At 46.3% G+C, this 12667-nt stretch overlaps 1 pseudogene; it reads left to right on the forward strand.

Annotated features, from left to right (window-relative positions):
* The first annotated feature begins 1737 nt into the window (after window positions 1-1737).
* LOC148143679 (uncharacterized) overlaps window positions 1738-12667 on the forward strand; it is a 41378-nt pseudogene continuing 30448 nt past the window's right edge.

Below are 12667 nucleotides of genomic sequence, written 5' to 3' on the forward strand. Positions count from 1 at the left end.
AATTTAGCATGGCCAATCCAAATCAAGCAGCATCCAGGGAACAGGAGAATCGACGTTTCGGGCATAAGCCCTTCTTCAGGAAAGAAGGGCTTATGCCCGAAACGTCGATTCTCCTGTTCCCTGGATGCTGCCTGACCTGCTGTGCTTTTCCAGCAACACATTTCCAGCTCTGATCTCCAGCATCTGCAGACCTCACTTTCTCCCCAATCCAAATCAAGGCCGGTGAGTAATGTAGTGATGTGGAAAATGAATATCAGAGAACAATAGAAAGGGACAAGGAGAGTAAATATACCAGCAATGAAAACTGGATACTAATGTCACAAAAACTGAAAAGATACATGGTGAGTCTGAATGTGTGCCAAATTGTAACAAAAGTGAATGAATTAACTGCACACATTGGAAGTGAATAATTATGGTCTGAGACTCCTTACAGGCACATGGCTTCAGGATGGCAAGGATTGGATCCTGAATATTGAGGGGGGAGTCAGATGGGAAGCTAGGTAAAGGCAGAGGGTTGGCACTGCTCACCAAAGCACTGAGCACACGGTAGTCTGGTATCAGCTCGGGTTTCACGGCCTGATTTCTCTGTCCTCTGATCTCCCTGTTCCCACTGAGTAAGATGTTGGTCTGTTCTCAGCTTTGCTGGACTTCTGCTGAAGCTTTCACGCCTCTTTTACAGTTTCCAGAACAAGAAAACATTCAGAGCTGAAAATGTGTTGCTGGAACAGCGCAGCAGGTCAGGCAGCATCCAGGGAACAGGAGAATCGACGTTTCAGGCATAAGCCCTTCTTCAATAAAACATTCAGTCAATCGAAAGCCAACCCACAATCTCAGCCTGTCACCCATCCAGACACAGAGTGTAGTCACAGCAGGGAATCAAACAAGAAAAATGAAACAAAATCAGAAATAAATAAAGGCTTAATGTTTGTTCATTAGGAAGTAAACCAGAAATAGGGCTCTCCCAGGATTCTGATAATGCCCTACTTGAGGAATTCTCTCTCCATTCGATGTAACTATTAGTACTGTTGGGACAAAGTAACTCATGTGTCAAATCGTTTAAAGCAAGGTAGTCAGGAGAGGAGACCTTGAGCAATTAACTAGCTTTATTCGTTGCCATTGGGGAATACCTCTTAGTTCAAAATAAAGTCTGACGTATTCCAATAAAATACAGAATGTTACAAGTTTTATGGTAAAGCACAAGCCCCACTCTCCAATAATAATGCAACTGAGGGGCAGTCGTAAGGTTCACATACATTGTCCAGACCTACATTTCTTAATGTCTACAAAACTGAATGTTATCTTATACTGCAGGTTCAGCTCAGCTCGAATTACCGATCAGGGACAGAGAGAACCAATCCATCATTCTCTGAAGCAGCACAGTCTAATGGCCTGAGGAGCAGAGACAGCCTGCAGCTGCAAGGTCAGGCTATCAAAACAGAATTCCTCAGCCAGGGCTCAGACAGCATTATGTTAACAGGCTACATTTTACTGCAAACATGCTTTGTGACAAAATGGCTTCCATGCAGTTTTCTGAATTTTGATTACATTCTCTCACAATCCCTCCTTTTTTATTAAAAAGAGGAGATTGTGGGTGTCAGCAAAAGGGGGAGTATACCCAGAGCCAGGGGGATTGTCAGGGGTTGGTGCTTGGAAATCGGACTGATAGTCCTCGGGTTCAGTAAGGACAGGGGCAGAAGGCTCCAGGGATTGGGAATCATCATCGGGGTTTTATCAGGAATGGAAAATCTCGGCATCTGGGAGATCGCTGGAGGGGAGGGCCACAACAGTGAACTGAGCCGAGCACAGGATTGTCTGCGGGGTGACTTTGATTTCCAATCGAGCAGTTCCAAAGGCAGGGGGAAAGAAAGCTGCAAGTTGCTCAAACTCCATAAGGGCTCGCTTGGTATGAGTTCGGGATGGATAGGGGTATGGGCACATAGCCAGCAGCGAGAGTGGTTGACCTTCTGTGCATAAAAAAAGTATTAAACTGTAATTCCTGTTTACTAGAGGTTATCAGGCCCAATCAAACATAATTAGTGAAAGAAAGATAAGGAATAGTGCAGTGAAAGGCAGAATGATCAGGCTGAGGCATTCACGAATGAAGGCTGAATATGTGTCTCTGACGGGGTCTTCTGGTGTTCCTCCAGGAGGTGGCGCTCGTTTGCATTGTGTTGTGTGTGTCCATGCGGCCTCCCCTTGACCTTGACTGCTGACTGGGAAACCCAGCAGGACTAGGAACGGGCCTTTCCATCTCAGCTCCAATATGTCCCGGTCCTAATGCTGAGGGTTGGCGTACCCGTGAATGTAAACTCTGAAGAGTTTTGGTTAACTGATGCAAATATTTCCCACTTGACCAACACTAGAGTGTCAGCTGTTTCAGTCATTGGGATGGTTTGATTCATCGACTAAATACATCTACTCTTATTAGACAATATTCATAACAATGTACGCGAGGTGATTCTATAAAAGCAAATTGTAGACAGGGAAAAAGGCTGACCAGGCAAGGAGGTGGTTAACAAACACACTCTCTCTGGATCAATGATGCTGGAAGAGCACAGCAGTTCAGGCAGCATCCGAGGAGCAGCAGCAAAATCGACGTTTCGGGCAAAAGCCCTTCATCAGGAATGAAGCTCTCTCTGTCTGCCTGCCTGCGGCTCTCTTTTTTTTCTCTCCCTGCCTGCCTGCGCCTCTCACTCTCTCTCTCTCTCTGCCTGCCTGCGCCCCCCCCCCTCTCTCTGCCCGCTTATGCCCGCCTCTGCCTGCGCGCCTCTCTCTCTGTAACACTCTTCAACCTTCTACATGTCTCAGTTAATAGTTGCCCAATGTGTCCTGTGTGCCAAATTCATTCAAGTCTGGACGTCCTGAAGCGAGCAATTATACTTCAGATTTCTACTCGTCAATTAAAACTAACATTGGGCACTCAAACAGATCGGGGGCACCTTGAAGCATGCCACGGACCTCAGTGTGGGTCCTGGGCTTATCAAATAGGGTTTCACCTCTCGTAACCCTGGGGTAAGCAAATTCATTATTACTAACTTTGTAAAGCACAAGTGCTCTCAGCAACATTACGTCCAGACGCTAGGACCCTGTTGAGTTCTCTCACTCGTATCTTGTGGCTGAGTAGGGAGAATTGTATCAACATTTCTAACAGCACTTTTGTCCCTGGCCAGCTTTCCTCTTTATTTTGGACCCAACAAAAGCAGCAACCACCCTCTATATTTCATCTCTCAAAGGATATCGGCCGGTGACCTGGCAGGACCAGGGTATCTCCTGCCTGACTCGCCAACTGTGGGGGATGGAAATAAAGCCCCATGTCGGGAAAGAATTTGTTTATCAGAAGCAGCACAGCTGCAAGGCCAACCGTCTCCACTGAGCCTGGGAAACACAACCTTTAACAAGCAGGCACTAAGCTGAGATTCAAAATGGTTTCCAGGCTTTAATATGTGACCAAATGGCTGACCCAAATCTAACAATTCTCCCACATCATCGAAGAGAATTAAATAAGAAAAATGAAACAAAATTAGAAATAAATAGGGGGTCGTGCTTAATGTTTGTTCATTATGAAGTAAACAAGAAATAGCAGTCTCCCAGGATTCGTATGGTGCCCTACTTGAGAAATTCTGTCCAACAAGTTTAATTGGAAGCAGTAGCTTTCGGAGTGCAGCTCCTTCATCAGGAGATTGTGGAATATAAAATTGTAAGACACAGAATTTATAGCAACAGTTTATAGTGTGATGTAACTGAAACTATATATTGAAAAAGACGTGGATTGGTGGTAAGTCTCTCATCTGTTCGAATGACCATGATAGTTTCAGTTCTTTCAAATGTAAATCAGAAAACCTTTTAAAATAGTTAAATCCTCAAGTGAACTTTACCAATTGGTGTCGCGTCAGCCCAGATAATGTATTGAAGGTGTGAGTTCCCCTGTGTGAGACTCTGTGCCACAATGGTTAAACTGATTTACAGAATCTTACATGGATTCATGCAGTTTTTGAGCAAAGTAAGACATAATTCTCCAAGTACGAATTCACTCAACAAACTTGTGCGTGTGTGTGTGTGTGTGTGTGTGTGGCGGGGGGGGGGGGGGGGGGGGGTGGGAGATGTATATTTGCAGATATATTCTATGTGCATTTTTTTAAGGAAATATCTGCAGGCAGTCAATACATGTAATAGTTTGTAAATTCGACTTTGGAAACAGAACCAGTCCGACTCAAGATTGGGATACAGACAGACTCTGACCTGACACTTTTAATGCATTGTCTGAGCTGAGATGTGAGCTTTTACTATAAAACCTTGTTATCTCGAGAAGGTGACAACAAGAAATTCTGGGATTTACATTGTAATGAGACCTGCAACCTATTTGAAAAGGTGGAAGACTTAACAATCCAGGTTTGTTCAATATACCATTTCAGTGGCAGGACGCTGGAATGTTTTGCTCTAAATTGTGCCTTAGGATCTTATCCTCCACAACCACCTGATGAAGAGGCAGAACTCCAAAAGTTACTGCTTCCAAAGAAGCTTGTTGGACTACAGCCTGGAGTTGTGTGATTCTACAATCTGGTTTCTAGTATCTGCAGTCCTTGTTTTTACCTAGTTGATTTTAACCCTACTGTGAATCCTCTTGCAAGGATGCCTGCATTGAAGAAGGTTTCCTCCTCTATCTACAAGAATCTCAAGGAATCCCTCTCCCACTGCAACTCCCAGGTCATTTCCTCTGCCCTGAAGCTCTTCAATCATGTCCTGAAACAGACTCGCTACCACAGCCACATTTGCTTCCTCAGTGCCGCCTCCGTAACCAACTCATCCTACACGGACTCCGGACCACCTTTAACCAAGCAGAGTTCAGATCCGAACAGGCCACTCCACCCTCCTGTCTGACCTATCACCTTCATTCCCATCCCCATTCACCCATTGTACTCTTTGCTACCTCCCCCACCCTCCTCTCTGACCTATCCCCTCCATCCCCACCCCCATTCACCTATTGTACTCTATGCTACTTTCTCCCCACCCCCACCCTCACCCTCCTCTCATTTATCTCTCCCCACCCCCACCCTCCTCTCATTTATCTCTGCACCCTGCAGGCTCTATTCCTGATGAAGGGCTTTTGCCCGAAACGTCGATTTTCCTGCTCCTCGGATGCTGCCTGAACTGCTGTGCTTTTCCAGCACCACTCTAATCAAAAGTGGATTGGCCATGTTGAATTACCCATAGTGCCCAGGGATGTGCATGTTAGGGTGGATTGGCCATGCTAAATAGTGCTGTGAGAAACAAACCCCACTTAATCAATAATTTTCAGTCCGAGTCAAAGAGTTCCGAAGCAGCACATTTATTCGAACATCTTGCAAAATGGGTGGCTTTATGAAGAGAGTCATACCCGACAGTAAAATACAGAGCTTTTTATACTTTTCTGAGGGCTCTCTCAACACCCTACACTGAGTAATAAACCTATCATAAGTGTCTATTTCATTCTATTATTTTTTCCCATGGTGTGTGTGTGTGCAGGTGTGAGACACAGTGAAAGACACAAAGTGCACAAATCTTTATTCAATTTCCACCACCAGGAAGATAGGAAAACACCCGGGTGGCCAGTGACAAACACTGCCCTTCACATCAAAGGGCAGTGCTGTGTGATCAAAACAGTGAAGGGGAGGGTACGGACTAAATCAAAATAGAGTTGGAGGGAGAAATGATGCACTCCACTCCCTGCGGCGCCCACCTCTCCCTGAATAACTCCAGGGTGTTGGTGGACACCGCGTGCTCCTTCTTCATGGACACACGGGCCCTAACGTATCTATTTCATTCTATCACTTTATTTGGTTATTACTTGCACCCGTTATTCCTTCATTTGGTAATTCCCTGCACCCAAGCTTAAGCCTATCATACTTATTAATTACCTCGCTTGTTTTTCTTTAAATCTGCCTTATTTGGCTGTCCTTGTTCGTTACAGCCTTCCTGTTACTTTGTCCAGTTCCTCTTATCTAACCGTCTGACTTCTGAGATCATCCTTTACTATCTTGATAGTCCAAAAAGCAGACCTACAAACTATGAGTTTATTGCGAAATGCCCCTGCTGCCCTTTTTTTTGTGGTCAGCTACAAGTAATTTCTTAGCTTAAAACTATTTCTTAAAAGACCCTTTATATTCATTAAAATCAACATACAACTGACAACCTGAAATTTATCTCTATCAATCCCTACCCCCATTCACCCATCGTACTCTTTGCTACCTTCCACCACCCTCTTCCCTGACCTATCCCCTCCAACCCCATCCCCATTTACCCATTGTACTCTATGCTATTTTCTCCCCACCCCCACCCCACCCCACCCCACCCCACCCCCTCTCAGTTATCTCACTACCCTGCAGGCAACCTGCCTCTATTCCTGATGAAGGGCTTTTGTGCGAAGCGTCGATTTTCCTGCTCCTCGGATGCTGCCTGAACTGCTGTGCTTTTCCAGTACCACTCTAATCTAAAGTGGATTGGCCATGCTAAATTACCCATAGTGCCCAGGGATGTGCAGGTTAGGGTGGATTGGCCATGCTGAAATACCCATCGTGCCCAGGGATGTGCAGGTTAGGGTGGATTGGCCGTGCTAAATTACCCATGGTGCCGAGGGATGTACAGGTGAGGGTGGATTGGCTATGCTTTATTCCTGATGTTGGGCTTTTGCCCGAAACGTCGATTTTGCTGCTCCTGGGATGCTGCCTGAACTGCTGTGCTCTTCCAGCACCACTAATCCAAAATCTGGTTTCCAGCATCTGCAGTCATTGTTTTTACCCATGCTAAATTAGGCAAAATATGCAGGCAAGGTGCATGACTCAGGGATAAATGAAGAGCAATGGGGACAGGGGAATGGGTGTGGGTGGGTGACCCTTGGGAGGGTCGGTGAGGCCGAGTGCCCTGCTTCCACACTGTGGGGATTCTCTGAAGGGAGGGTTTTTTCGAAAGTGTGTTCTCCTCCCCGTCTGCTGCAGGTGCAGCGCATGCGCAGTGCGGCGTCCCGCTGTTGGTTTCGTCCCGCTCCTCGGTCCTTTATTGACGTCACAACGCGGAAGTGGCCCTGTCAGTTTCAAAGTGAATCTCCCGCACTCAGGACGACTCTTCATCTTGGGAGGGAGACAGAGATGGGAGGAGGGGAAATTGGTCACTTGTAGCAACTGGAGTGAATGCAGGGAGGGAGCAGACTCCGCAAACTCAGGTATGTGTCTTAGTTACCCGGGTGAGGAGGGACTGAAGGATAGAGATTGGGAAGGGGGAGGGCTGGATATCTTTTCTGTTTTGATGTTTAAAATGCACCCGATTCCCACCAGTAACTGCAACAGGTACAAGTACATCACATGCAATATTCCTCATTTCAGCTTCAAGCCGGTTTTGCATCCTCTGTTCTTCCTCCAGCACATTCAGCTTCTTTCCCTCATTCCCATTCCCCCCTGCCCTGATGTTCCAAGCTGACCCGCAAAAGATCGGTTTGTCCCTCCATTCTTTCCCGGTGGCGCCCATTACTCTTGTCTATTTCTTGCCTTATCCGGCTTTGTGCGTGAACAATGTGTTAGCGTATATCCTCTTTCATTGCAAGCTGCTTCTGTGTTTGCGAAAGCAACATTTCCTCCCATTTTTCGCCGACACTGAGCCTTCTGACCTCTTTGATTGTGTTTTTTTTTGTTTTTGCAGAAGCAGGAAACAGATGGTTATAGCTTTACGAGCATATCTAGCTTAACCTACACCCCCTTCCCTCACAGCACCTTTATCTGTTTGTCTGTAACATCCACCATTGTTTACAGGCACATTTCATGTATGCACATTTTAGCTAATACAAAAGCAATTATATATTTCCTTCACATTGCTTTCATTCTTGTTAACTCCACTCTTGGCTGAAACAATTATACCCTGGCGTTAGTTCATTTACCTTGCAGAAGCAATTATGGTTGCAGAAGTAACACTGCTTTACCTATATCCCACAGGGGTGACCCTACAACCTTGTATAAAACAATGTGGGGCATGGCGAGGGTAAATAGACAAGATCTTTGATCTGGGATTGCTCATAGTTTAGGGTGAGGCTGAGATTTAAAAGAAACCTCAGGGGCAACTCCTATACACAGAGGGTGGTGTGTGTAAAGAATGAGCTGCCAGAGGAAGTGGTGACTGCTGGTACAATTACAACCTTTAAAAGGTATCTGGATGGGTATATGTTGGGAAACATTTAGAGGGACATGGGCCAAGTGCTGGCAAATGGGACTAGATTGATTTAGGATATCTGGTCAGCATGGACTGAAGGGACTGTTTCTGTGCTGTACATTTGTGATTCTGGCTTGCCACAAATGTTTGTCACGTCTGTATGTTCAGTTTCTCCCTGGTGTTGGTGTTAACGCCTTGGTGTCTTATTTTGCTCCCCACATTCTGGAGACATTAACCGTTTCCTATCTGGTCGTTCTGATGATCTGGACTGCTGTCCGGATCTTCGGATTTCTGGGATTGGTCAATAAACACACCTGGAAATGACTCTTTTGTCAATCATACAAGCAATAGTTTATTCTTTGATACAGCCGGGTCAGTAGACTCTGATCAGCCCAGAAGGATTAGATTCCAACAGTGTGGAAACAGGCCCATCGGCCCAACCAGTCCACACCTATCCTCTGAAGAGTAGCTCACCCAGACCCATCTCCCTATAATTAATGCACCTAACATTATGGGCAATTTAGCATGGCCAATTCACCAAACTGTACATCTTTGGATTGTGGGAGGAAACCAGAGCACCTGGAGGAAACCCATGCAGACATGGGGAGAATGTGCAAACTCCACACAGCCAGCCCCCGGAGGCTGGAATCGAACCTGGGACACCTGGTGCTGTGAGGCAGCAGTGCGAACCACTGGGCCACCGATGAGTACTCCTAGAGTGCCAAAAGAATCCGCCAACTTTTACAGAGTTTGTATAGAACTTATGTACATTGTTTAGAGTCAGACATTGAGCATGGTCACATAGTAACAACCAATCAGATCCCGCAAGGTCCTCATGCATTTTTGACTTAGCCTAGGGCGGCACGGTGGCTCAATGGTTAGCACTGCTGCCTCACAGTCCCAGGTTCGATTCCAGCCTTGGGTGACCGTCTGTATGGAGTTTGCACATTCTCCCCCTGTCTGCGTGGGTTTCCTCCGGGTGATCCGGTTTCCTCCCAGAGTCCAAAGATGTGCAGGTCAGGTGGATTGGCCATGCTAAATTGCCCATGGTGTTAGGTGCAATAGTCAGAGGGAAAATGGTTCTGGCTGGGTTACTCTTTGGAGGGTCAGTGTGGACTGGTTGGGCCGAAGGGCCTGTTTCCAAACTGTAGGGAATATAATCTAATCTCTCATAATTTCTTGTAGACAACCTGTTCTTGGAATCGTATTTGTCATGTCTGGCGGTTAGGATTAAACCGTTACTTCTGCGATTGATGATTAGGTTCACATTTGCAGTTTTTTTCACTGGATTTATATCAGTCTGTGGTATCTTGTTTGTTCTGAGTCGTGAGTATCTGCCTGACTCAGTCCCACCGAGTTAGCCAAGCAGAAGCCATTTTGTCCTACCTCCCATGTTAAAGTGGAGATTTGAGGTGGCCCAGGGAATCCTTTGAGAACTCAGACCTGTAAAGCTCTCTCTTGGTTTGTCCTGGAGATCATACTCTTTGGAATCCTTCCAGTTGGAGCAAGGTTGGCTGAGACCAACCGCTGCATCCTCCTCAGATGGAGGTTCCATCGACTTGTCCACTGGCCAGGACAAGGTACTGTTGTGGGAACAACGGCTCCGACAGTGACCTTCTGAGGGACATCTTTGCCATCCAGGACAAGGAAATTGGTAGCTTTACCTTAGCTGAAGAAATAATAGTCTGGTTTGGTGTATATTACGGAGAGTTTGTCAAAATAGGTTACTGAAATGTTACAGCAGGGGGTCTGGTCAGGTTGACAGGAGGAAAGGGTTGACGTTTTGCAAGAGGGGTTGCTTGAGCGCTGTAAAAAAAAAAATGGGCCAAGTGACTCGAGCACTCGCACTGTATGGGAGACAATGGTCCTCAGAATGCTGTTCCCATTGAGCTCTCCCTTAGCTCTATTGTACATGGTCTTGGTGACAGTATCAGATTCTGAAAAGAGAAAAGGCCTATAAATGTGCAAGGGAAGGGTTCCGTTCCAGGTCCATGTGCAGCATAAGGCCTGCTGTACCCCAGCCAGTGTTACACCAGCTGTTTGTATACACAGACCGGAGCTGTTGGAAAGTGATATTTCTCTTCACAGGGTCAGCAGGAGGAAGTCTGATGAATAGAATGGAATCGGGGACTGGGGATGGGTCAAGTAAGTCACCTTCTGATAGAGAGGAGTAACATACTACTGCCTCTGGGGTGAATAGCGTTCTGTGCGCCTGTATAAATAAGTTGTTTGTGGATTGAGGAGTTTCCCTTATCAGGCTTCCCTTTTCTCAAGTTGGCCCGACCTGCAAAAAGGGATGGTGTTCCTGAGTTGATCATTTTTATCCTCACTAGGCTTGCGTCTGCAGGTAAAATAAAAAAAATGGTAACAACATGGTAACTCCCACTGTTTTCTACTGTCCAGATGGACCATCTGGTCTTTCTGATGTAAGGGTCCATTGCAATAATCAATCTTCATCACATTCCACACGTCAAAGGCGTCTGGTCCGGTGCACTGGACGACATCTCCTCAGCATGGGCGGTGGATAATCTCTGATCATTCCTGGTTGCATCCATACTTAGTGGCGTTCCCCATCAGGATGTTGTATGTGATCAGAAAGGTGAGGAGATAAGCGATCCCCCACATGTCCCTCCTCTTAGTTCAAGTATCTGTAATAAGATTAACATTAGAACAACAGCAAAATTCAAAAACCCAACTGGACAGGGTCCACTCCTTTTGTTGAGATCCAGGATTCTCTCCTCCTCTTCGGCACTTTTGATTGGTGGGGTCAATCAATTTACAACGGTGCAGTTGGACCCAAGCTGAGCACCCAGCGACTGGGACCGCCGTAGGGGTGGGAGGTAAAACCTGGAAGGGGCCATCCCAACGAGGTTGGAGACCTTTGCCAGTCCAGTTCTTGATGAGCACCAACAAACCAGGCTCTACCCGTGACAAGGCTGAAAGGGAGGGAACATCGCTGTAGGCCGCACGCTCCTGGGAGTGAAAGGCACGCATAACATTAATTAGAGTAAGAACACAACCAATCATTGCTTCGGTCATGTGGTGGACGTGGACTGAGAAGGGTGCCGAATCGTTCCAAGGGGTACGGAGGCGGTGACCAGAGCGACTCTCAGTTGGAGTCAGTCGTGTCTTGCCTGCAGATATGGATCGATCTGGAATAAGGCCACAGGGATTAGCATAACCAGCACAGAAACAGACCCTTCGCTCCAACTCATCCATGCCGACCAGATATTCCAATCCAATCTAATTCCCCCTGGCAGCACCCAGGCCATATCCCTCCAAACCCTTCCTATTCATATACCCAACCAAATGCCTCTTAAACATTGCAATTGTGCCCACCTCCACCACTTCCTCTGGCAGTTCATTCCATACATGCACAACCCTCTGCATGAAAAGTTGTCCCTTAGGTCCCTTTCAAATCTTTCCCTTCTCACCTTAAACCTATGCCTTCTAGTTTTCGACTCCCCCACCCTGGGCGGAAAAGACCTAGGCTATTTGCCCTATCTATGCCCCTCATGATTTTATAAACCTCTCTACGGTCACCCCTCAGGCTCTGATGCTCCAGGGGTAAAATAAATGCCCCAGCCCCTCTGTCTGTGTAACTGGTTAAAGCTCCTTCCCATTGTCAGTTCACTGGGACACATACACTTATTCTGTGTAACCAGTTAAAGCTCAGTTCACTGGTAGTTCCTCTTTGAAGCAGGTCGAATGGATTTCTCTTTCCAGATTCAACCCCCCAATGATATTGAGTGACCCTGTCAGATCTTGTTATGGAATTTCTTCCAAGATTTCTGTCTGCAGATCCTCCACTTATGATACCCTGTTAGCAAGTTGAAATAAATCATCACTGTCTCTACCGAGTAGAAACTCTGATTATATTGTATGTGTCTGTGTATTTAAAGTACTAACCCAGGAACATACAAATGGTATTTTTGACTTAAAATACATAGGAGACATGAGGAAGGAGATGTCAGGACCTGGCACTCTCTGAACCCTAACAGGATGTTCCAAGTGGTAGTGCAAACATTTCAAAATGAAGTGGATGGCCATAGAGCTGTACAGCACAGAAACAGTCCATCTCGTCCATGCTGACTAGATATCTGAAATTAATCTATCTTATTTATCAGCACTTGGCCCATATCCCTTTAAAGCTGAAACTTTATTGCTGGAACAGCACAGCAGGTCAGGCAGCATCTAGGGAACAGAAGATTCGACGTTTCGGGCACATGCCCTTCTAACGTCGAATCTTCTGTTCCCTAGATGCTGCCTGACCTGCTGTGCTGTTCCAGCAATAAAGTTTCAGCTGTGATCTCCAGCGTCTGCAGACCTCACTTTCTCCCCATATCCCTTTAAACCCCACCTATTCACATACCCATCCATCTGCCTTCCTCATTCCCCGTTTTACTTGTACTGATACCTTTGGGGATCTCTGAACTTGGACAGTAAGGTCCCTTTTTTCCTCAGCACTCTGTAGGGGTCTATTATTTATTGCTTA

Source organism: Chiloscyllium plagiosum, unplaced genomic scaffold (genome assembly GCF_037043375.1).
Source record: "Chiloscyllium plagiosum isolate Xiang-an unplaced genomic scaffold, Cpla_swu_hap1 HiC_scaffold_27, whole genome shotgun sequence".
In the NCBI taxonomy this organism is placed as follows: domain Eukaryota; kingdom Metazoa; phylum Chordata; class Chondrichthyes; order Orectolobiformes; family Hemiscylliidae; genus Chiloscyllium; species Chiloscyllium plagiosum.